At 37.1% G+C, this 24,750-nt stretch overlaps 1 protein-coding gene across 2 annotated transcripts in view; it reads right to left on the reverse strand.

Moving 5' to 3' along the window:
* SCFD2 (sec1 family domain containing 2) overlaps positions 1 to 24,750 on the reverse strand; it is a 352,474-nt gene that overhangs the window by 230,085 nt on the left and 97,639 nt on the right. The window lies entirely within an intron of this gene.

Raw genomic sequence — 24,750 nt, forward strand, 5'->3', positions numbered from 1 at the left:
GTGTCAAACTTCTGATCTACGCAATTGTAAGATAGTAAATTTATGTCGCTTTAAGCCACTAAGTTTGTGGTAATTTGCTATAGCAGCAATAGGAAATTAATGTAAGTGGTTTGTGTAAGGTAGGGCATGAGAAGCCCTGCATCAGGCAGAGAACCTGGTACGCAGTAGGGCTTCATAGAATAACTAAACAAACAAGCTGAGTGCCTTCAGGGATGTCACAGAAAGGGAAGGCACAGAAACACGTCAAATTTAAAATTTGCTACTTAACAGTTTTGCCTAGAAGTAGTCAGTCTAAAATCATGCAATCTCATAAGCCAATATTCATCAGGCCCATAATAATCATATAGGACAGTGTTTTTTAGGTCCAAGACCCCAGAGACCTTTTCAAGAGGTCTACAAGATAAGGTCAAAACTATTTTTATAACAACTCTAAGACATTTCTTGCCTTTTTCACTGTGTTGACATTTGCACTAAGAGTGCAAAAATAATGGTGGATAAAATCGCTGGTATCTTAACAAAGGTCAAGGAGAGGGGTTCTTAACCGTGCTAATAGTCATTGCAGTCTGCACCAATATGCTATGTTCTCATGGCTGAAATTTTTTAAAAGCCAGTTTTACTTAACAATGCTCTTGATTAAGCAATAAAAATTAATCTTACAAAATCTCAACCCTTAAATAAATGTCTCTTTAACATTCTGTGTAACAAAATATGAACTATACATAAAGTACTTCTGCAATATAGTAAAGTATAATGGTTATCTTGAGGAAAAGCACTGGTGCAGTTACTGCAGTCATGAACTGAATTAACGGTTTCCCTCCTGCAATACCATTGTTAATTGAAAGAATTTCAGATAGAGAAGCTATGCTTATTAAGACTTGGGTATTTACCAAACATTTTCTTAAAAATGAACAAAGTGAGCCTGTTTCTTCAAGAAAAACAACTGATATTTATTGCCAATGATAAAATTCTGCCTTTTAAGCAAAAATTCAAATTTTGGAAAACTTGTAACTGCCACTGCCAGATTCTTTATACTTAAAGACTTTCTGATAAGAATAATGGTGACATTAAAAAAGTGATTTTTTTAATTGCATAATGAAATGTGTCAACATTTGGAAGATCTGCTTAACTCAGTCAATATTTTCCAAATGACCAATGTATGATGTAAGAAAATAAGGCATAGGCAAAAGATCTATCCAAAATACAAGATAGATAAGTGAATTTTAATATAAAAGAGTACAAAAAGCTCATCGATATGGTTTCCAACTCCACATTACAACTTACTTTTAAGAAATTACTACTTTTTAGAGTCTAAGTATGGTATCGAAAATATATGTCCACAAAATCTGAAAAGGCTACCAAATATTCCTTCCTTTTCCAATTATGTATCTGCCTGAGACTGGATTTTCTTCATATACTTCAACCAAAACAACATATGGCAGCATATTAAATAAGGAGGCAAATATGAGAATCCAGCTGTTTTATATTCAGTGAGACATTAAAGACATTTGCAAAAATATAAACCAATTCCAGTCTCACTTATTTTTTTGTTTTGGAAATATAGTTATTTTTCATAAAATGTTATCTATGTTAGCTTGTAATAGGTTGGCTATTATTTTAAAGGAATTGATGAATATTTTAAACTTGTCTCAGTTTTAATTTTTAACACAGTAAATACCAATATTTACTGATTTAAGGATATCACATCCTAAAAAGAAAGTTCATTATTTCTATTCTCTTTTTCACCTTCTCATGGCTAAAACACATAAAGATGTGGTAGATAATTTCAACTATCTTCTTTTAGAGAAAGGCAAGGCAAAACGAGTTCCTTAAATAGGAGCTTCTCAAAATTTAATGTGCATGTGGATTACCTGGGGCTCTTGATAAACGCAAATGCTGATTCTTTAGGTTTGGGATAGGGCCTGAAGATTCTGTACTCTAATAAGTGCTCAGATGATTCCAGTGCTGCTGGTCTGTAGACCACATTTTGAGTGGCACGTAGACTGAATCACTCAACAATTTCTAGACTACAATGTGTTTGGGAAGTAAGCTATCCTGTTTGAGTTACTGTATTGTTGATTCCTTTGGTATCTCACTTTAATCTGAATACTAACTGAAGTAAATAATAAATCTATACCTCTAGCCAAATTTCTCTCCTTGCTCCCTACGCATGCAGCCAACTGCCTACTGATTTCTCCAGCTATACATCTCATCTGCAAATTTAACTCAACATGTCTAAAACTGAAATCAAGAGTTTTTTTTACCCCAAATCTGCTCTTCAGTCTGCGCACTCTGTGTGGTGCCGTCATTCTTCCAGTCGACCAAGATAGAAACTTGGAGTGTGCTGCAGCTTCCCCTCGGCCCTGCCACATCGAATAAGCCACCAATCGTATACCCCCTTCTCCCCTCTAGGCCTTCCTTTACTGCCTGAGTAGTAACTACCATGATCTCGATCATGATTGACGTCATTCTAAACCAAATATTTGACCTCCTTAAAATTATTTCTTGGTTTCCACTGCCTTTAAGATAAAGTCTTTATATGACATATGCATTTCCTTTACCTCCACAGTCCTAATTAACTGTTCATCCCATCCATAATGAATCCTTTCCTTATAGGCTACATTTCAGCTTTGGTGAACGACTTGCCTGTGCCTCTGCTTTTACACATGCTTACCTCCCTGCCTAGTACTTTTTTACCCTGTTTTCTAACTGGTCTCATGATGCAACTCAAGCATTATCTCCTCTGACTTACCCTACATGTGTTAAATTTGCCTACCCTATGATCCCTGAGAAGCCTCTATTTTCCTCTACCATAGCTCTTATCCTCCAGAATTTAATTATTTACTCATGTCTAGCTCTCTTCTAAGATTGAAAATTCCTTGATAGCAAGAACAGCATCTTATTCCTAATGGCATCCCCAGCACCTAGCTCAGTCCTTTGAACACAGTATCAAAAGTATACACACCTTCGTAATGAAGTAGCTGACGTGAAAAATAGAAATGAACATTTACAAAGATATAATTATAGATTATCTCATTTAATCCTCCTGATTACTCTATAATATAGGTATTATTATTTCAGAGGAAGAAATTTAGGTTGAGAAAGGTTACCTGGCAAGGACATCAGCTGGTGAATGGTTGAGCTGGGATCCAATGCCAAACTGTCTTTGTCTAAAATCTACGTCTGATCCACTACATATTTCCTCTCCATTGCCTCCCAGTCAAAGAGAAACCAGTTTATGGGGAAGAGGAACCCTGACCCCTGAGACAGGGTATGATGCAAAGAATCTAACTAAGACAAACCATCTAGGGAACCTGGCAAATGAGATAAATCAGATAAGAGGAGGAGCAGCAATAGACCAACTTCATATATCAGAGGTGATCTACTGACTTGCAGCTCTTGAGAGTTCCTTGGTAAGATAGATAACCAGCCCCATGACCCAATTCAAGCTTAAAAAACTCTGGCGGAGGAATGTGTAGTTCCAGCCACAAATTTTAAGATAATCTCTCATCCAGGTATCACTAGGCCATGTTTACCCTCCCAAACCCAAGCCCAAGTGACAGCTGACTGGAGACTAGGGCAGCCAGTGCCACTGGGTCAGTGGCCCCCAGTTTTGTGTAGCTATCAACAGTTTGTCCTATAAAACAGCATAGTTTTCTATGTTTACCTTATACTATGTGAAAAAAGGATGGGAATGCTGAAGAGATATGCACAAAAAGGAGTCAGATCCTGAACTCATCAAAGAGGGGAGAAAATGGTCTCCAGGAGCAGCTTATGTCAAGAGCAAGGGCTTCAGATGTGAAGAAGCAGGATGAGGGTGGTAGATCAATGATGTAGAAGTTGTATGGACAAGCTCAGATCGCTTAGCAAGAGAAGTGAGGAGATGGTAAGAAACAAGGCAGAGAAGAGCCCAGATCATTCAGGGCCATTGTTAGAACTTATGCTTTTTTTCTGAGATGAATGGAGTTTTAAGCAGAGAAATGGTATGATCTGATTTATATTTAAAAATCCCCTTAGATTGTGGTGAAGAGAATAGACTATGGAGGAGCAAGGGCAGAAGCAGGGAGACAGGTAGGAAGCAATTTTAATAATCCAAGCAAGAAATGATGGGGCTTGGACTAAGGCAGATGCATTGGAAGTAGGATGAATTGGTTGAATTGGGAAATATTTTGAAGCTAAAGCCAGCACAGTTTGCTCATAGATTAGATATGGAGCTGAGAGAAAGAGAAGAGTCTAAAATTATTTCAAGGTTTAGGAGTGGAGGTTCAGAGCACGAGGAAGTAGTTCAAAAGAGAAAACAGAGAGGGCAGAATTGGAGTGAAATTAGAATAGGATGGATTTAAGTATTTCAGGAATGGGGACATTTGAGCTCAAGGCAGTAAGAAAGGGACTAGAATAAATAAAAGATTCTGGAGTGGTAAAATAATGTCATAGACAAGAAAGCTAGAAGAATGCCTCAAGGTGACTTAATAGAATAAGATGTAAAGTAACACAAAGAGGCTACTTTCAAAGTATGAACATGTTTCCCAAAATTTATCCCTACAAAGGGCACTTGGAGCAGGCTGTCATTCTGTGTCCATGGAGCAAATGATTCCCTGGCATTGAGAAATGCTGAAGTCCTCAGTGGAAGTGAAAACAAATTCTACAAACTTTTTCTCCCACTAAAAATGCCATTAGAGAAAAATTGTGGTATAGTCACACAAGGAATACTATACAGCAATGAGAATGATCTATAATTTCATAAAACGATATGGATGAATCTCACAAATATAATGCTGAATGCAAGAATCCATAAAAAAAGAACATATTATATGGTTCCATTTATCTAAAATACAAAAACCAGTGAAAATTAATCTATGTTTTTAGAAACGTCTACTGTTTAGAAGGAAGAAGTAACTGAGAGGCAGCAAAAGGAGACTCCCAGGTTGCTGGCAATATTCTGTTTCTTGATCTGGGTGCTGATTACACAAGTCTTCAGTTAGTAAAAATACATTGAGATGTACTTTTCTATGTTATATTTTACTTCAATAAAAACTTTTTAAAACGCCATTATACCAGGTCCCATTTCCTGTGTCCTGGGAAGAACAGAGCTGTCTACTTAGAGTTCTTATTACAGATTAGCATTTATCCAAAGCAAGAGCAGGAAAGGAGAAGAAGCTTACAGGGGTTACTGAATAATCTAATTAGGCTACGGGTAAAAGCTAGGCCTTGATTTCAGAGAAAGATGGAAAGAACTTTCAGTGGCTGTTCAGTTTAAAACACACATGTTTTAGGGGGATAGAAACTTTTTTTGTAATATTTTTTTCCAATCTCTCGGGAAATGATGTTACACTGTGCTTCAAACTGAACTGCCAAGTTTAAGAGACTGTTTTCTGTAAACAGGCCAGCTGGGCCGTAAGTTGCAAGAAATGAGGGACAAGCTACTTCTTCAGAGTGCAGAACAGAACACCACAGGGAGTTGGGAACTGTGCATCCAACAAAATCTCCAGCCATTTGTCTTTATCTGGTCACCTTTAATGATTTAAGAGCTCTCTACCATGTTATCATCAATCAATTACAATGATTGAGCAGCCGCTAAAAACCGGAGTGTTTAAAATGCAACTATCCATGACCTAAATTTCCTGCTGGTTCTGTTGGCCCCAGGTTAGGCCAGTTTGTCGAGGGAGCCAATAAAAATAACAAAAAGAGGTCAACACTGGGCTTTACGAAGCCTGCATGAAAATATTCATACTCCTCCAATCAGTGCCAAGTCAGTGTGTCCACTCTTTGCTTAAGTTCTCAGTAAATTGTGTCTCCAATAACAAAATATTCCATAAAATGTACACATTAACTAAAAAAAAAAAAACATCTTTTTTCCTCTCTTCCTTGCTTGCTTGCTTGCCTTTTACTCTGGCTAAGAAACAGTTTCGCAACTCTTAGCAATCAAGTGAAATGATGTCATTTTGCTGACTCCAGCAAAGGAGTTACATTTTGGCAAATTGGAGAATATATGAGAAGATGAAAATATAAATTTTAGCTATCTTAATGGAGGATATGATACTGCACTTCCAGGCCTGTGATAGAATTTGAATTCCAGGATCCACAGAGCAAAGCAAAGACTACTGAATGGGGAGGAGGAAGAAAAAGGCGGTGGAGGCACCAGCAAAAGAGGCCAGCTTAAAGGCTGTCTGTGAAAACCAGAACACTTATCTTAAGCACTATTTCAACGCATTTCATATCACTTGACAGGAGGTAAGGAGAACAGCATTGTACTGTCCAAGGCCTTGAGCTCCCTTTGAGAGTGAACAGTAACATGGAAATTCTATTCAGTAACAAAGCACCATCCCTCACATCTGTGACCTGCCCACAGAAATATGTGAGCTTAGTAGAGCCTTAGAGACAAGGCTCCAGACCCCTCTCTTCTAGAAGCATCCCAGCCAGAATCTCAGCAGATCGGGCCATCTTATTCAGAAGAAATTCAGGAACATTCTGTTCCAGAGGGAACATTTGAACAAATTCCAGAAAAGGCGTAAGTGAAGAATGGGGACTCAAAGGCATAATCATGAAGGCAGCAAATTTGACTTTCGTGGTCTCCACTTTCTTTCCTCTGATTTTGCCCCTCCCTTGTCCCACCAAGTGCTCAGAACTCAATGGCTTCTTCCTAGCACCAGTAAATGAGCATCCTTCCTCTAAGAAGTGAATGACAGATGGCTGAACTCTTCCAAGAGAATTCTGCATTTTAAAAGTGGACAAGAGAGACAGAATCTAAGAAGAAAATTAGCTGACTTTTTAATAGTTAAATTTCTGTTTCTGTGGTATTTGAGCAGTAATGTGTCATAGGAAGCCTTTCTGGAGCTCCTCAAATCACATTTTACAGAAATTAAAGATATTTTTTCCTCTGTTTTGAAAATGCACTAGTATAGCTTTAGAAGGTAAACATCTCATTTCCTTAAAGGGACAGTATGAAAGGGTGTAATTTAAGTCCCACTCTACCACTTAACTGTATATAGCAAGGCATTTAACACCTCTGGGCCTCAAGTTCTTGGTAAACAGAAGGATACTACCACATGCCTAACCTCAGACTTTCAGCTCATACCTCAGACTTTCATGGAATACAAGTGAGATGAACACTTTATAAACTATAAAAGTCTCTACTTGCTTTACTACTACATTTATTACTATTTCATTATCTTTCTCTCCAAAACCATGTTTTATTTAGAAAGAGGCTTGGTGTACCAGATGTATTTATGTGCCTCCAACGATTCAGTGGCCCACTGCCCTCCACCCCTTGAGATTTTGCCACTTGTTCAATGAAGTGCCTGGGCCACTGATGCACTGCCTTATCCCTTCACTGCCAACCGTTTCAGACTTCCCTGGGGACAAGACATGGATCCATCATATCCACCACAGTGGAATAGACACCAGCACCATGTTTAGGTCCAACTCAACCAGTCCTGTGGACGCTCTGGCTTCCCTCACTGCCACCTGGAGGACCCAGAGAACGCCGCCTGGAAGTAAGGGCAGTTAACACTCCTTATAACAAACTTTAAGACCAATGAAAGGCAAATAAACTGGAAAGAAGTGACAGATAAATTCTTCACTTAGCTTCACCCCCATGAAATCTATCATTATTACTCTAAGTCTGTCGCAGCGCCTTTATCCTCGATGTTTTCTCTGCCTAGAACACTTCTCTCAAGATATCCACATGGCTGACCCTGCACCGGCTTCAGATCTTTACCCCAATGCCACACCTCGGTGAGGACTAACCTAACGAATTGCAACTCTTCTCCCCTAACCCCAACTCCATTCCCTTTCTCTGCTTTTGATTTCTCCACAGAACTCTTCACCATCTACTTATAATAGGTTTTACTTATTTACTTTCTTCATTGTCTGTCTTACTTTACTAAATGTTATGTGAGTCTAGAATTGCTGTCTGTTTTGTTTACTGCTTTATGCCTAGTGTTTAAAATGTTTGTGATACATAATAGGAACTCACTATTTGTTGAATGAATGGATGGCTGAGAAAATGAAGTCTCTGAAATAATAGTCCCCAACACAAATGATTTTCTCTAAGTCATCTTTCTTCAGCTGTACTTTTTTCTTATTGTGGTAAAATATACATAACATAAAATTTACCATCTAAACCATTTTTAAGTGTATAGTTCAGCGGCATTAAGTACCTTCCTTTGTTGTGCAACCATCACCACTGTCTATCTCCAAAACTTTTTGTCTTCCCAAACTGAGACTCTATATCCATTAAACAACAACTCCCATTCCCCCTTCCCCAAGGCCCTGGGAACTACCATTCTACTTTCTGTCTCTATGAATTTGACTAACCTATGTACCTCATATAAGTGGAATAATATATATTTATTTCATTTAGCATAATGCCTTCAAGGTTAATCCATGTTGTATTATGTGTCAGAATTTCTTTCCTTTATTATTCTGAATAATATTCCACTGTAGGTATATACCACATTTTGAAAATCCATTCATGTATAGATGGACATTTGTTTTGTTTCTATCTTTTGGCTATTGTGAATAATGAAGCTATAAATATTAGTGTATCAGATGCACTTTTCATAGAAAGTAAAAAAGAACGAGGCCTTAGAGGTCACGGCGTCTAATTTTTGTCAATATGTCAATCTCTTTTCTTTGCCTTGGTGACAAAAAAAAAAATCTGTAAAAAAGCTAGCTACTTGCAGAATAGAAATCATTAATTCTATATTGGTAATGCCTGAAGTACTTTTCCTTCATGCTTCTGAAATAGGCTTCATCTATGGGAAGGTAAACAGAGATATGAAGGCTGGAGGACATAATAGAAAGAGAAAAATTATGAAGTTAGAAAAAAAAATTGTCTGAGACAAATATAATGTAATTCTCAAGACTGAAAAGGTTGAGTTTCTGAAAATAAGAAAAAAAGATAATAGCAACCAGAGGTAAAACATTTTCTTTACTCCTGCTGCAAATACTGATATATGAATAAAAGAAACAAGGCGGAGCCCATTCATAACCAAGGTAGCCACCAATCAAGACTTGGCTTGAAGATGCTAGAAGGAGCAGAGGTCATATTTTGAGGATCAAAGAGGATGCTACAATATCAAAGACGCCCACAAAGAAGAAATCTCCACATACTGGATTATTTGCAAGCTAGGTCCACACAAGATGAAGCATTTAGTGACATTTAGGAAAGGGGGAAAAGGGGAGACAAGGAGGAATAGAAGAGGTGATTTCATTAAACATTAAGTCAATGGCTTTTACCCCCAGTAAGAAGATAAGTGTGTTATACTATTAATCATTTTTTCTGAAAAATCTTACTAACCTGCTCCATCTAATAATAACCCTTTGCTTGAAATTCCTCATTCTCCCTATCCTCTACCTGGTAATTCTTACTCCCTCTCCTCTACCTGGTAATACCCAATTTATATGTCCCCTCCTCTGTGAAGTCTTCTCAGATGAGTTAGACCCTCAGCATCACAGGCATAGATGCTCCCTCCTAGGCATCCTCATAATACTTTGTATCCTTTTCTACTCTACAACTTAGCCCACTGCACTATAATTATTTCTGTAAATGACTTACCTAATTGGCTACTATGTTCAAGGCACAGGTTTCATTTATTCATAGGTTACCATCTCATGGTAACTGATCCAGCAGAACTTAAAGATTGATGGGGTACACCAAATATTGAATAGAAATACTGATATAACCAAAGTATAAATAATAGGTCAAAAAATTCCTAAAATACAGTCACATTTCAAGATATCCAGCTGGTCAGCTGCTCATAGGCATGTCCAGATGCTACTCAGTGAGCGAGTCCATATCTGTAATCTGGTAAGTGAACTAAGACACTTGATTTGAGTTTTAATTTTGTTTAAAAACCATGTAAAAATGCCTGGTAACCTAGGATAAAGACAGTGCCAAATGATAAAATTTTACATTGATTATACTGTCCACCAAAACCAAGAGAGAGAATTAGTTCTTTCCTTATATGGGACAAATCTCTGTAACTTGCAATGTTTTTCCCCATACAAGCACTTTATTGTTCAAAATTCTCAATATTAATTATGCCATATGTTTTCTCTTCTTAACAACACAGATTATTTTGGGGGGTGCACAATTAAATGTGAACTACAGTGTCCTGGATTAATAACAGACTAAAAACTATGATAAGCCCTCTTGCTACAATAATGCACACACATGATACAATCATACACTTTTTAATTCATTGCTCGCTTGTAAGAAAGTAAGGAAAATTTGTATAAACAAACAAACAAAACAAAAACAAAAACAAAAAAACCTAAAACACAAAACAACCATTGAGCTGAAACAAGATACTGAAAAACAAGCCAACAGAAAGCTGGTGTAGCCTTAGGGAAATTATTGGCTTCTGCATGGGAATTCATAAATTTGGCCTTGGGTACCTTTCAAGGTGAGAGAGTTTGAACCTGCCATTCCTATGTTTAATTCGGGACACTGTAGTAGGCTAAGGCAGTTGCGGATTGGCAGTATCCCTAGTGACCTCTAGCTCTAAGGAAGGAGCCATGCCTAAACCCTCACTGAGGGAATGCACCTCTCATTTAGACCTACAGAATTACCAGATGATCTTTTTGGTTTTGCTCACAACCAAAGATGACAAAACACACAAGGAAACAAACCATGGATGAGTCATGTTGTAGTACTATACAGCAGATTCAGATCTCAATGACTTCAAGAGTGAAATTATCAACTGAAGAATATAAACTGATTATATATGAAATGTTCAAAGAAATCAAATATGAAAAAAATTAAGGTGGGAATAGAATACTATTAAAAGTAATCTGAAAGTTTTTAAAGAATAAAACAGTTTTTAAAAGTGAAAAATAGTATTTGAAATTAAATACTCAAATGCTGACTTCAAATACTGAAGAGAAAAATAGTTAGAGGATAAATCTGAAGATGTTACCAAAACTATGGCAAAGAAAGAAAAGACAAATAATATGTAAAGAATACTGAATGGGAAAGTATAAAGCATGTTTAATTGAAATCCTAGAATTAAAGAAAGAGACATAATACTAGAAGATAATACATGAGAATTTTCTGGAAGTAAAGAAAAACATAAATACATAGACACAAGAAATACAATGTATACCACGCAGGGCAAATATGAAGAAATCCAGAATTATACATTGTAACATTATAATGAAATTGTAATACACACACACACACACACACACACACACACACACACACACACACACACAAACTGAAAATCAGCCAAACAGATCACATTCAAAAGAATTGACAGTACAGTGACTGCAAATGTCTCAATAGCAAAAATAGAAGCTGATATAGTAGAATAAATAATATTGGCAAAGTCCTGAGTACTAGTCATCTTTGTGCACTTAGCTTTTATTATAGCACCTAGCACATCCTAAAGTGTTCAGAAAATGCTGGTCGAATAAATCAACTCTATTCTCTACCTCCACTCCAAATAAATGATAAATTAGTCATTAGAAAGAATAAAATGAGACTCACAGTAATGAAACCAGAAATTGACTTATTTCCTCATTTTATTAAGAGTTTTGGGGTGGGGAAATGCAACAATAAATTCACCACAAAGTAAATAGCATCTGCTCATGTGAAATAGTGAGTCCCTACACCCCTACATCTCATCCTTGTTTTCAGTTAAGAGAAATGCCTTTTGTTCAATATAGTTAGCATGGAATGTTTTTGTTTATAATAAAGATGCATATCATCCAAGCAAATGTTACTGCAGCATAGATGACTGTTCTGCACATTTGTGACAGACCATTGCACCATATTGACTAGAGAAAGTCTTACTCAGCTCCAATTTCAGTTTACTTTGGGGTTTCATATTCTGCTGACTGCAGATAAAACTTTCTTCCCTAACAATGGCTGAATAAATTTAGCCATCCCCATAGAATTCCACAGGAATTTGAACTGAAATCAGGAACTCATAAAGTACCTATGAAATAGCAAAAACTTCAAATCATTTTTAGAGTTAATAACTTTTCCACTTAAGTAGAAAACAAATATTACTAGTACAGAAACAAGTTTTATTTCTTTTTTTAAAAGAAATAAAAGAAGTAATGTGATATATTTTAGCTTGGTTTGCATTTTTGAATTTCTTGGTTTTAGAGACTAGGCTATTGGATGCACAAATTCACTTGAGACAAAATTATAATATTTTCCAAATTATTTAAATATAAACCAAAAAATTCTATTAAATTTAAATTTTCAATTGCACAGGGAGTGAGACTAAACTTTTAATCTGGAAGGAATTCAATAAGTTTATATGATAACTATGTTCTTCTGAAATCTTTTCATTTTCTTTAGCATTCCATGTAGACTGAAATTAACTCCTAAGTTAATTGCAACATAACCAAGAATCAGATTTATATTTGCTATTATTTTGTTTATGCCTTGTCTATTTTTCCCCCAAAAATAAGACTTAAAGTGAAAAAAGAGCAGTGACTAATTTAGAACACTTTGGTATCTTTAAATTTGCTTTCCTGAAATATTTTATCAGACTATAGGCCATAAAAATTTTAGAAACTGAAAAGCATTTACCTAGTAGACAACTGCCACTTTAGTGACTTTGGATATATCACTTAGGGTCTCTCCTCATCTATAAAATGGGAGCACTACACCAGAGGATTTCAAAAATTTCTAGTTCTAGCTTTACAATCTCATAACAGATATGGAATTTTTATATCTTCCATGTCTCTAGCTTACTTAATTATTCATCAAGAATCTATCGCCAAGGCTGTGAATTTACAACCATAGTGAAGATGCCCATCCAATTCTTTGTTTGGTTTTGTTTTATTCAATATTGTTATTTTTTCAATTACAGTTGACATGCAATATTATATTAATTTCAGGTGTATAACACAGTGATTGGACATTTATATAACTTATAAAGTGATCACCCCAATAAATCCAGTACCCATCTGACACATCATACAGTTATTTTAATACTATTGACTGTATTCCCCATGCTATACTCTACATCCTCATGCCTGTTTTGTAACTATCAATTTGTATTTCTTAATCCCCTCCTCCTTCAATCATCATCCCAACCTCGCTCCCAAATCTGGCAACCACCAAAATGTTCTCTGCATCAATGAGCTTGTCTTTGTTTTGTTTTTTGTTTTTTGTTTTTGTTTTTCATTTATCTTGATCTCTAGATCCCACATATATGTGAAATCATATGAAATTTGTCTTTCTCTGTCAAATGATAGCTTTGATGGAGAGTAATCTTGGTTGTAGGTCCTTATTTTTCATCTCTTTGAATATTTCATGCCAATTCCTTCTGGCCTGCAAAATTTCTGTTGAGAAATCAGCTGACAGACTTATGAGAGTTCCCTTGTAGATAACAAACTGCCTTTTTCTGGCTGACTTTAAGATTCTCTCTTTGTCCATAACCTTTGGCATTTTAATTATGATGTGTCTTGGTGGGGGCCTGCTGAGGTTCATCATGTTTGGGACTCTCTGCGCTTCCTGGTATTGTATGTCTATTTCCTTCACCAGGTTAGGGAAATTTTCAGTCATTATTTCTTGAAATAAGTTTTGTATTCCTTGCTCTCTCTCTTCTCCTTTTGGTACCCCTATGATGTGAACATTGGTATGCCTGAAGTGGTTCCAGAGGCCCTTAAACTATCCTTTTTTGGATTATTTTTTCTTATTGCTGTTCTGATTGGGTGTTTTCTGCTACCTTATCTTCAAAATCGCTGATTCCAATTGTTATATTCTTCATTTCTGACTGGTTCTTTTTTGTTTTCTATCTCTATTTTTATATTTCCTATCCCTTTGTTGAAAATCTCACTGAGGTCATTGAGCATCTTTATAACCAGTGTTTTGAACTCTGCATCTGGTAGATTGCTTGTCTGCATTTTGTCTAGTTCTTTTTCTGAAGCTTTGGTCTGTTCTTTCATTTGGGGTATGTTCTTTTGTCTCCCCATTTTGCCTTGCTGCATTTGTTTCTATGTATTAGGTAGGGCCATTATGTCTCCCAATCTTAGTAGAGTGGCCTTATGCAGTAGGCATCTGTGGGGGAGGGGGGGCAGTAGTGTAGTCTCCCTGGTCACCTGTACCAGGTGCTCCAGGTGTGTCCCACATGTGGGTTGTGTGTCTCCTTCTGTTGTAGCTGAGCCATTTTTGCTGTTAGCACATCAATAGGAGAGATTGACCTTCAGGTTGATTGGTTGTGAGGACTGGCTGTGAATACAGTGAAAGAGCTATTGTGCAGGGGTTAACCCTACAGAGCATGATTTGCTTTAGCTGGGCTCTAGTGCTGCCCATTCTGGGTGTGACTTTTGTGGAGGTGGTTAGGTGGTGAGCGGGTGTGGTCAGAAGCTGGCCATCAGGTGTGTTGGTTCTGGGTCCTTTTGGGAGAGGCTCTGTTGCAGGTCAAGGTCAGCTATGGCCTGTACCCTGCCCAGGGCTACTTGGTATGAGCTATAAAGTGATCTGCAAATGGTTTCCACTTGCCCTGGACTTGGAGGTGCCTGGGAGAGGCTAAGCTGAAAACCAAGGCAGGTTGCCCTTAGTGCCAGGTGTGGGCTGCTCAGCAAGTGGTACAGGGCATGCCAAGGCCAGATGCTGCTTGCTTGGGGCTTGCAAACCTTTGAGAGATTTTAGCAAAGTCCACAGCATGAGCCAAGACAAGCATTTGAATGGAAAAGCTGCCGGAAACGGTTTGCGTGTGCCTGCAAGTTGCGTGGGTTGGGGTCTCAAGGAATCACCAGGGTGGGGAGAATGGTGTTATCCGGTTTGATGGGAACTCAGATATGCTGGCCACCTACATCTGCACGGTGTTGGTGGGGCTCAACAAAGGAACAATGGTGCCTGTCAGCACTTCTGTATGGGAAAAACTGGCCCTCCAGCCCTCGCCCTGAAGCCAGACAATTCAGTTCCTCCCTGTATGTCCCTGGCACCTTTTGAGCTGCTTCCCAGTGCAAGAGCTCAGAGTGAGTCTGTCAGTGAGTAAGTCCATGTGCAAGCCCATTAAGAGGAAGGCTTGGGATTCTAGCAGCCCTCTGTCTCATTCAGCCACAAATCCCTCTAATTTTCACAGCTGGCAGTAATGGGGACTTTTCTTCCTAGCACTGAAACCATGGGCAGCAGAGCCTCATTCCTCTGGAAGGGGGGCCTCCGCAAGTGAGATATCCCTCACTAATTTTAACAGCCACACATGCATGTGGGACTAGCCAGTTCCACATCTCCACTCCTCCTACCAGTCTCAATGTGGTTTCTTCTATATATCCTCAGTTATAAGACTTCTGTTCAGCTAGACTTCAGATGATTCTCAATGATGGTTGTTCTCTAGCTTAGTTTTAATTTTGATGTGGTCGTGAGAGGAGGTGAGCACAGTGTGTACTCTGCCATCTTGACCAGAACTTCTGCAATTCTTCATATTTCTCTACTCTCCACATAATAGAACACTTTCAATTATTTTTATCTATTCGAATAATATTTTCACTTTATTTAATAGAGCAGGCATATTAAATTGGGAGAGAGCTCTCAATGTTAAAGGTAATAATGCAATGCACCATAATAAAAATGTGTCATTGACTACTGAGATTTAAATTAAATAATATAGTTAGACTAAAAACATACACAAAAAATTTGTACCTACAAAAAAATTGTTTAAAAAGTCTGCAACTCAAAATGTAAGTACGATATATTTTGTCAAGTCTAAAAAATACTAGATAGGTTTTTAAATTAGCAATATTTGAAAATATAGGTAGGAGTCAAAGGCAATTTATTTTTATGAACTGGTAGAGTATGATACTTAGTTGAAATACATTACTCGAACACTGTTTAAGCCAACTGGAGCTTTCTGGGAGTGAACCAATGAGATATCTTGGGGAGGAAATGGTATGGTTGCATTGGCCAGCAGACCACTGAGCCAACACAGAAATACTCTTACTCCTGATACCCTACTTCATCTCTGCTCCTTTTAAGCTAGAGGAGAAACCTGAAGAGAGTAAAAGAAACAACTATCATTCTAAGCAAGTGAGCAACTGAGGAACAAAGCTTTCTAGACCACTGTTCTGACTGCTCCATGATGAGGCTGCCAGCTAAGTCAGTCAGATAAAAATAGTTTTCAAACATGTTGACATAAATAAAATCAAATGTACTTTCTCCTCTTCTATTTCTTCTTCCCTTTTTCTTAACTTTCTCTCCCTCCTCTTCTTTCTTTTCATCTATTCATTCTTACATTTATTTAACAAATACGTATCCAGACACTGTGTGCTAAATAGAAGGAATATGTTAGTAAATGAACAACAAGGTCCACTCCTTACATAGCTCAAATTTTAGTGGGGGGTGGTAACAGACGATAATAGAGAAGGTTGGTCTGAAGACAGTAAATTGATCTCTCAATTCTGAATTGGGTGTCCTAGTGTAAAGAGGACATCCAATTCAGAATTGAGAGATCAGGTAAAGTTTCCTAAGAAGAAAAAAGAAACATGCAAAAACTGGAGGAAAGACAATCAGAGAGTGAACTAGGAGAGGGGAAAGGGGACTAAGAATTTCTTTTTTGGAAATCAAAGTAAATGAGGGGGAAAAATCTTTAGAAATGAAAACTTATACATGAATAGCAGTATTATTCATAATATCAAAAAATAGAAACTCAAATGTCCATCTATGAATGAACGAATAAAAAACGTGGCATATTCATACAATGTCATAATATTCAGGAATAAAAAGAAATGAAGTTCTGATATATGCTACAACATGGATGGACCTTGAAAACAGGCTAAGTGAAAGAAGCTAGTCATAAAAAAACACATGATGTATCTTTCCATGTACATGAAATATCCAGAATGAGCAAACCCATAGAGACAGAAAGTAGATAAGTAATAGTCTAATAGTCTAGGGCTATGGGTGAGGGTGAGGTTGGGAAGGAGTGATAGGAGTTGGGAGATGTTGGAGTGAAATAGGGACTACTTCTAATGGGTACAGGGTTTCTTGTTGGAGTGATTAAAATATTCTAAAACAGATTGTGGCGACAGTTGCTTAACTGTGAATATACTAAAAACCATTGAATTGTATACTTTAAAAAGGAAAATTGTATGGTATATGAATTATAACTCAATAAAGTTATTTTTAAAAAAAGAAGTGAAAATTAACATTTAACTGGATTATAATGAGAACATGCCCAAACTTTGGGACTCTAATGAAATCTTCTATCTTCCTTATATTTTGGTTACTAGGATGATGAAGAGTACTTAGTAGGTAATAAAACAATACCTTTAAGAACAAAGCTATACTAGTTTCCATTTCTATATCCACAGGTGGCCTGAGAGGACAACAGGCTGCCTGCTTTTGGCTTTGTCATGACACTGACACAGAACAGTTAATCCGAGCAAGTACAGCAGTTAATCCAAGCAAGGACAATGACATAGCCGATTTCATCAGCATCACCTGATGTAACAAATGCCTTTCAAAGGTTATTAAATGAATTAGCAAAAGTAATTTACTCTAAAGAAATGTCTCATCGAAATATGTAATTCATTTTACTAAAATAGCCATTTTAGCAGAGCTCGTTTCTTGTGCTCTAATATTCAATTTCTTTACTTCATTTACTAATTTCACCACCCCTTTAGCTTGGAACATGGCACCCAGAAAAAAGACTACATTTTCCAGCCCCATCCCCTGCAAGTAGGTATGGCCATGTAACTAAGGTCTGACCAATGGGATGGTGAACTATGGTGACAAGTGCAACTTCTGAATCACAATCTTAAAGGGAACTTGTACCCACCAATTCCTCTCTGTTCATATTTTCTATTTGTGGAATCAGGACATGCTTCCAAGAGTTAGAGCAGCTATTTGTGACCATGAAATGGAAGTATGTACAGCAAAACAACAAAATCGAGTGTGCCTGGGCCCCCAGTACCAAGAAACTGCCTTACTAGCCCTGGACCATTGACAGATATTTTTATATAAGAACGAATAAAATTTCTATTTTGCTGGTGTCTACTGTATTTTAGGGTCTATTTATTATAGCAGCCTAAGATGTAGCCTAACTATCCAAACCATTATCTGCTCTGTGTGTCCAAAGGCCTTTCCAGATGGCTGATGCACTACCCTAAGCAAATATTTAGCAACAGAGAACTCACTTATCAACCTCTCATTTTGTACGTATTACTTGCTTCATGTCAAATGGCAACAGTGCTAGGCAGAAAGAACAACCTTTGTTTGTTGTTATCAAGTTCTTGCAGAAGCTTGGGAACTTCTCACTTGCTCTAATATACCCTGACCACCCATGAAACAATTCTTCTAGCAGTTAAAAGAGATTAACTTCTCGTATGAGCAAGTATTCTCTTTGTAGATGGATTTATTGTGATTTTGACTAACCTCTTCCCAGAAGAAAAAAAAAAAGCTTTTAAAATAAATCAAATGAAATAAAAATGCCCTCTCCAAATCAGAAGCCAGTCAACATTAGCAATAGCTAATTGACTCTCACACATTATAGAGTGATAAGAGAAAAACATACTCTTCACTTGCTTCGGGCCACAGGGGGCTAATTCAGTGGAACATACAATCAAAATGGAAGTATGAGCAGTAAAGAAATTCTCTGAAAATGATAATATTTTGCAATATTAAGTTTAAGACAAGAACCTATATAGGAACCATACCACAAAACATTTCATCTTACTCCCTTAAGAGTAGTAAACCACGGGAATTTTGACCTAGAATAATATTTTGTTCTAGCAGACCAACAGCCTGGCATCCTTGAAAATATTAGTCTGAATAGGAAATTAACATTTTAGATATATTACAGAAGCAATCCTAACTACTTTGAATTCTCTTTTTTTCTTTTTTCCCCAGCTTTATTAAAATATAATAGATGATTAGTTGCTCATATTTACATTGCACAAGTCGATGATTTTTTCAATTATAATTGGCATACAATAATATATTAGTTTCAGTTGTACAGCAAAGTGATTAGAGCTCAAGTGAATCTAGTACCCCTCTTCTATCTTACATATTTATTACACATTGTTGATTATTTACCTTATATCTCTATGACTATTTTGCAACTATCCATTTGTATTTCTTAATTTCTTCACCCCTTTTCACCATCCCCCCACTAACTTCCTCCTTTCCAGTAGCCCTCAGAATAGTCTCTGTATCTATGAGTTTGTTTGTTTTTGCTGTTATTGTTGTTTATTTTGTTCTTTAGATTCTGCATGTACGTGAATTCACATGGTATTTGTCTTTTTCTATCTGACTTATCTCATTTAGTGTAACAACCTCTACTTCCATCAAGGGAATATCTTTTACCATCTCCTTCCTTTTAGTCTGTGGGTGTCTTTCAATCTGAGGTGAGTCTCTTGTAGGCTGCATATGTAGGGGTCTTGTTTTCTTATTATTCAGCCACCCTATCCTTTGGTTGGAGCACTTAATTCTTTTCCATTTGAGGTAGTCGATAGATATGTAGTTATTGCCATTTTTATTCATGATTTTAATACATGGTTTTCCTTCTTAAAGAAGTCCCTCCAACATTTTCTGTAATAGTGGTTTGGTTTTAATGAATTCCTTTAGCTTATTTTTGTCTGGGAAGCTCTTTATCTGTCCTTCAACTCTAAATGATAGCTTTGCTAATTAAAGTATTCTTGGTTGTAGATCTTGAGTTTTCACCACATCGAATATTTTGTGCCATGCTCTTCTGTCTTGCAAAGTTTCTTTTGAGAAATCTGCTGCCAGTCTTATGAGTGTTCCCTTGCAACTAATTGCTTTTCTTTTTCTACTTTTAAGATTCTCTATTTTTATTTAACCTTTGGCATTTTAATCATGAAGTATCTTGGTGTAGGCATCTTTGGGTTCCTCTTTCTTGGGACTCTCTTCGCTTCCTGGGTTTGTACGTCTATTTCCTTCACCAGGTTAGGGAAGTTTTCTATCATTATTTCTTCAAATAAATTTTCCATTTCTTGTTCTCCCTCTCCTGCTTCAGGTACCCCTATTACATGGATGTTTTTACACTTAATGCTGGCCCAAAGACTCCTTAAATTATTATTATATTCTTGACTTCTATTTTCTTGCCATTCCAATTGGGTGATCTTGCCTTTCCCATCCTCTATATTGGTAGTTTGATCCTCTTCTTTATCACTCAGTTAATTCCCTCTAATATACTCTTCATCTCAGATAATGTAGTCTTTATTTCTGACTGGTTCCCTTTTATAATTTCCATTTCCATTTTTATGTTTTTTTTATCTCTTTGTTAAAGTTCTCACTGAGTTCATCTACTTTTTCCCCTAAATTCACTGAGCATCTTTATAACCAGCATTTTCAACTCTACATCTGTTAGATTGCTTGATGCCATTATTCCTGGATCTCTGTTCTGTTCTCTCATATGGTTTCTGTTTCTTTGTGTTCTCATTTTGGCTGCCTTTTTGTGTCTGTTTCTATATATACTAAGCAAAGCTGCTAAGTCTCCTGGTCTTATTAGTGCGGCTTTGTGTAGTAGGTGTCCAGTAGCACAATCCTGAGGGGTTCAGCAAGCAGGCCAGTTTTAGCCCCAGCCTGTGTCCTTCCGGGGCCACCTGTTAAGAATCAGCAAGCAATCCACAGATTCTGTGCTTATAGTTGCCTCAAGAAACCACACCAGAAATTGAGGCCAGCTGCTACCAGTGTGGGTTTTGGAACTTGCTCTGCAAGTTGCACAGGACTCACCAAGGACACAAGTGGATGTGGCTTGGGTGTGAGTTGGGGGAGGCAGAGTTTCAAGGACCCTCTGGGCAGAGAGACCTCTGTTATCTCATTTGATGACGTCTCAGCTATGGCAGTGCTGCATCAACACACTGCAAGTGGGGAGGGCTCAGCAGAGTAACAATGGGTACCAGTGGCACTTCTGCCAGGGAGACAGCCTCGCCTCCATCCCTCGCTCTGACAACTCAGTGTCCCCCTGTAAGTCCCTGGTGTTCCCGAGCAACCAACCTGGTGCTGGTACTCAGAGAGAACAAGTCCATCACCACTAAAGTCTGGTTGCAGACATGGACCCTTTAAGAGGTGTCCACAGCTGCCAAAGTCTCTGTCCCACTCAGCCTCTTGGGACCAGGCAGCCTCGCATTCTCGCCCAATCCTATCTCCTCCCATTACTGGGTGATTTCTTATTTCTCTCCCTAGCTGTAGGGCTTGTTCATCTAGACCCCAGGCGACTCTGCTTGCCGTTTGCTCCGTATTTCCATCACAACTTTGATGTGGTCCTAAGAGCAGATGAACAAAGCCTCTATCATCTACACCATTTTGACTTCTTTTTCTACTTCAAATTCTAATACACTATATCTTTATTTTTTTTATTTCAAGTGGTACTTCATTATGTAAAATGCTTTCATAAATTAAAATAAACTTTTGAGATTTTAAATTTTTAGTTAACCTGGTAGAGAAGGGAGATAAAAATTCCCAGGAATAAGCAAGGATTGTGCTAGATTGTGGATAGTGGGAAGACAACATTATCCCCAACCTTGAACAGTTCAAAGTCTAACGAAGGGACAGAGAGACAGGCCCTCAAACCCAACCACAATGCTTTGTGGTATTTGACCCAACATAAGGCAATATAAGGTGCTATGTGGAAGCACAGAGAAGGGATTGCTTTCAACTAGAAAAGGAACAGAAATATCCAAAGGGGTGACATGAAGAATGAGCCTTTATGCATGGCATCTTCAAGAATGAGGATTAGTACTGTGAGGCCAGGGTAGAGGTACTCAATCTGGTTGATTTGTCACTCTAAGGGGTATCTGGAAATGGGAATGGGCTGTTTTGGGTTGATGCAGTAACTGGGGAGCACTACAGGCATTTAGTGTGGGAGGCAGATATTTAACATCATTAAATATATTTCAGTGTCCAAGGAGGTCTTTTGCAACAAAGAACTGTGCAGTACAAAATGTTAATTGCATTTCTACTGGAAGATAGGGTAGATAAAGTTATGTGGTGGAATAAAAGACTACAAGGGTGAAAGTGTCTTCCCAATGGCCTTTATAATTTTTCCTCCCCTCTCTCAACATGCAGCCTTTACTTCCAGTGCAGTACCATATGGTTGTACACTGTACATCTAAGGAGACACAATTAAAATACAGATATTATAGATTTGTATATTGATTATAACAATTTTCTGGCAGAAGCACTGTAGTGTCTTGAGGGAGGAGAGTTTTCCTTATTCCCATAAAGGTACCATATGGGCTAGTGGTAGATCTGTGTTCTCAAAAACAATTGGTCCTAGTTGGGAAGAAAGTGATAGTTCAGATGAGTATGGATAGAAAAAAGAGAAGAATAAGGAAGGTAGTCTGGTTTCTCACTGTGTCCCATTCAAGTGTTCCATAAATACTAAAAATCACTAAGAGCTGCACGTAGCCTCTGGTCCACCTACATTGATCTTCTGCCTATAGCCTGCTCTCAAGGCTTGGAGACCAGCTTCTGTTCTTAAGGTTAGATAGAGAAGGGTTTAGCATCTTTCTGACCTAGTCCTGGTCCCAGGTTTCCGACTGCTATACATTGCTGCTTCCAAGATTCCATTCTTGGCTTCAAGCTTCCTTCTTCCTAATCTCTGCTATTGTTTCTAATAACGCTATTGCTCCTACGCAAATACCTACCTCCAATTAGGAGAGTCCTTCAAGCACTCAAGTTGCCCAAAATCAAAAGTATCATAAGTGGTTTTTGAAAACTCTCTTCTTTGTCCAAATTAAACTTGAATTGCTCCAATACATTATTTTAAGCTACTGTTTTAGTTACTATATATAAAGCATGAGTGAACATACACATGCACATAACTGAAGATATTTTAAATTTAATTTTGATTACAACCTATGAGTGAGACCACCAGACTCTCTTAATTGAACAGGAATATAAGATTAATTCATAACAAATGAACAGTTTTCAAAATAAGAGTATGCTATATAAAAGTTAATAAAACTGGCTCCAAGTTATTTATTTTCTTCAAAAATATCCTGCCCTCCTCCGAATGTGACCTGAATAGCTTTGTAAAAACAAGGTAGAAAATCATGAAACACACAAACCAGCAACTGTTAACACACAAAAAAAATTAAAAGGGATTCTGTAACATGTAAATAAAAACCTATTAGGTAGGACTTATTCTACAATCAGCATTTTTAAGATTTTGCTCAAATCATGATCATGAAGACAATGCTTAACATCAACCCAGCTCTTAGCAGCATGCCAGGCATAGTTCCAGTGACTCTGCATGTATTAATTCATTTGATCTTTACAACAGCCCTATGAGATGGTTCTATTATCATCCTCATTTTATAGTCTGAGTCTCACATCCTTCAAGGTCTGATTTAAATTTCACTTCTTCACAAGTTCTTTCCACCCTCCTCACCAACTCAAATTATTTTCTATCTTCTCCTTTCCCACCATTTTATATGTCTTTTATAGGAATTATGTATGTTTCTCTTTCTTCCTATGACATCACTAGTTTCTGAAGTGGTAAACTTTGTCTTATTCATTTCTGTATTCCTACAGTGACTAACAGAGATTCTTGCACAAAGAACATGCCCAATGTTTGTGGAACTAACACTAGCATCAAGAGGAAGAGGAAAGAAGAAAGGAATTTAGCAGTAGTTTAAAAACAAAGAAAGAGTCATGAATAAAAAGTAACAAGCAATTATTCTCAGTACCTGCAGATGAGAGAACAAAAGAGATCTAGCAATTATGGGATAAGACATTTAATTATATAATAGATAAACATTAAACCATAATTATACTGAAAGAAAATACAGGTGAATGTTTACATAAACTTGAGAGGTGGAAGGCATTTCTAAACATGGCACCAAAAAACAAAATCAAGGAAGAGAAGAGGTAAATAAATGGTCAAGAGAGCCAGCTCTGAGTCAGACTGCATGGATTAAGTTTTCAAGTTGCTCTTTGTGAGTAAATTTCTTCACTGTAAAATAGGGTGATAAAAATAATCCCTGTCTCATATAGTTCATGGGGTAGAATGCATGAGATAATCACTGTTAAAGTCTTACTACAATGCCTGACACAATGTCTTCCATATATGTTTAAAAACAAACCAATGAAGGAAAAGATAGACAAACTTGATTGAATAAAAATAGCTTTGTGTTCTTAAACTCATAGATACACAGAATATTTTGAGGGTTACCAGATGGGAAAGTGTTGGGGAGGTCGGTAAAAAAAGGGAGAAGGGATTAAGATATACAAATTGGTAGTTAAAAAATAGAAATGGTGATATAAAACATAACATAAGGAATATAATCAATAATATTGTAATAACTGTATATGGTGTCAGGAGTGATCACTTTGTGAGTTATACAGATGTCTAATCGCTATGCTGTACACCTGAAACTAAAATAATATTGTATATCAACTATAACTGAAAAATAAAAAATATTTTAAAAAATAGCCTTTTTAAAAAAAGTCTTTAAAAAACACCCCTAAACCCCATAAATATCATACAACAAATAGGAAGGAAAACGATGGATATTCTAGATACATGAAGATCTTTTGCAAATTAACAAGGAGATGAAAACCCTAACAGGAAAAAAAAAGTAGCTAAGCATAATTGAGCATGTCACAAAATATCAATATATACAATGAAATAACCAAACATGAAAAAACATCTTCCTGAAATAAGTAATTAGAAGGTGTTAGTTAAAATGAGATATAAATTTTGCTTATTAAATCGGCAATATTGATGATGGTATGAAGCAATGGGAATGCTTATAGAGCTTTGCAGATAGCTTAAACTGGCAAATTTCTATATGACATTTTGTCAATAAGGATCGAAA

The sequence above is a fragment of the Pteropus alecto genome, unplaced genomic scaffold, assembly GCF_000325575.1.
Source record: "Pteropus alecto unplaced genomic scaffold, ASM32557v1 scaffold57, whole genome shotgun sequence".
Lineage (NCBI taxonomy): Eukaryota > Metazoa > Chordata > Mammalia > Chiroptera > Pteropodidae > Pteropus > Pteropus alecto.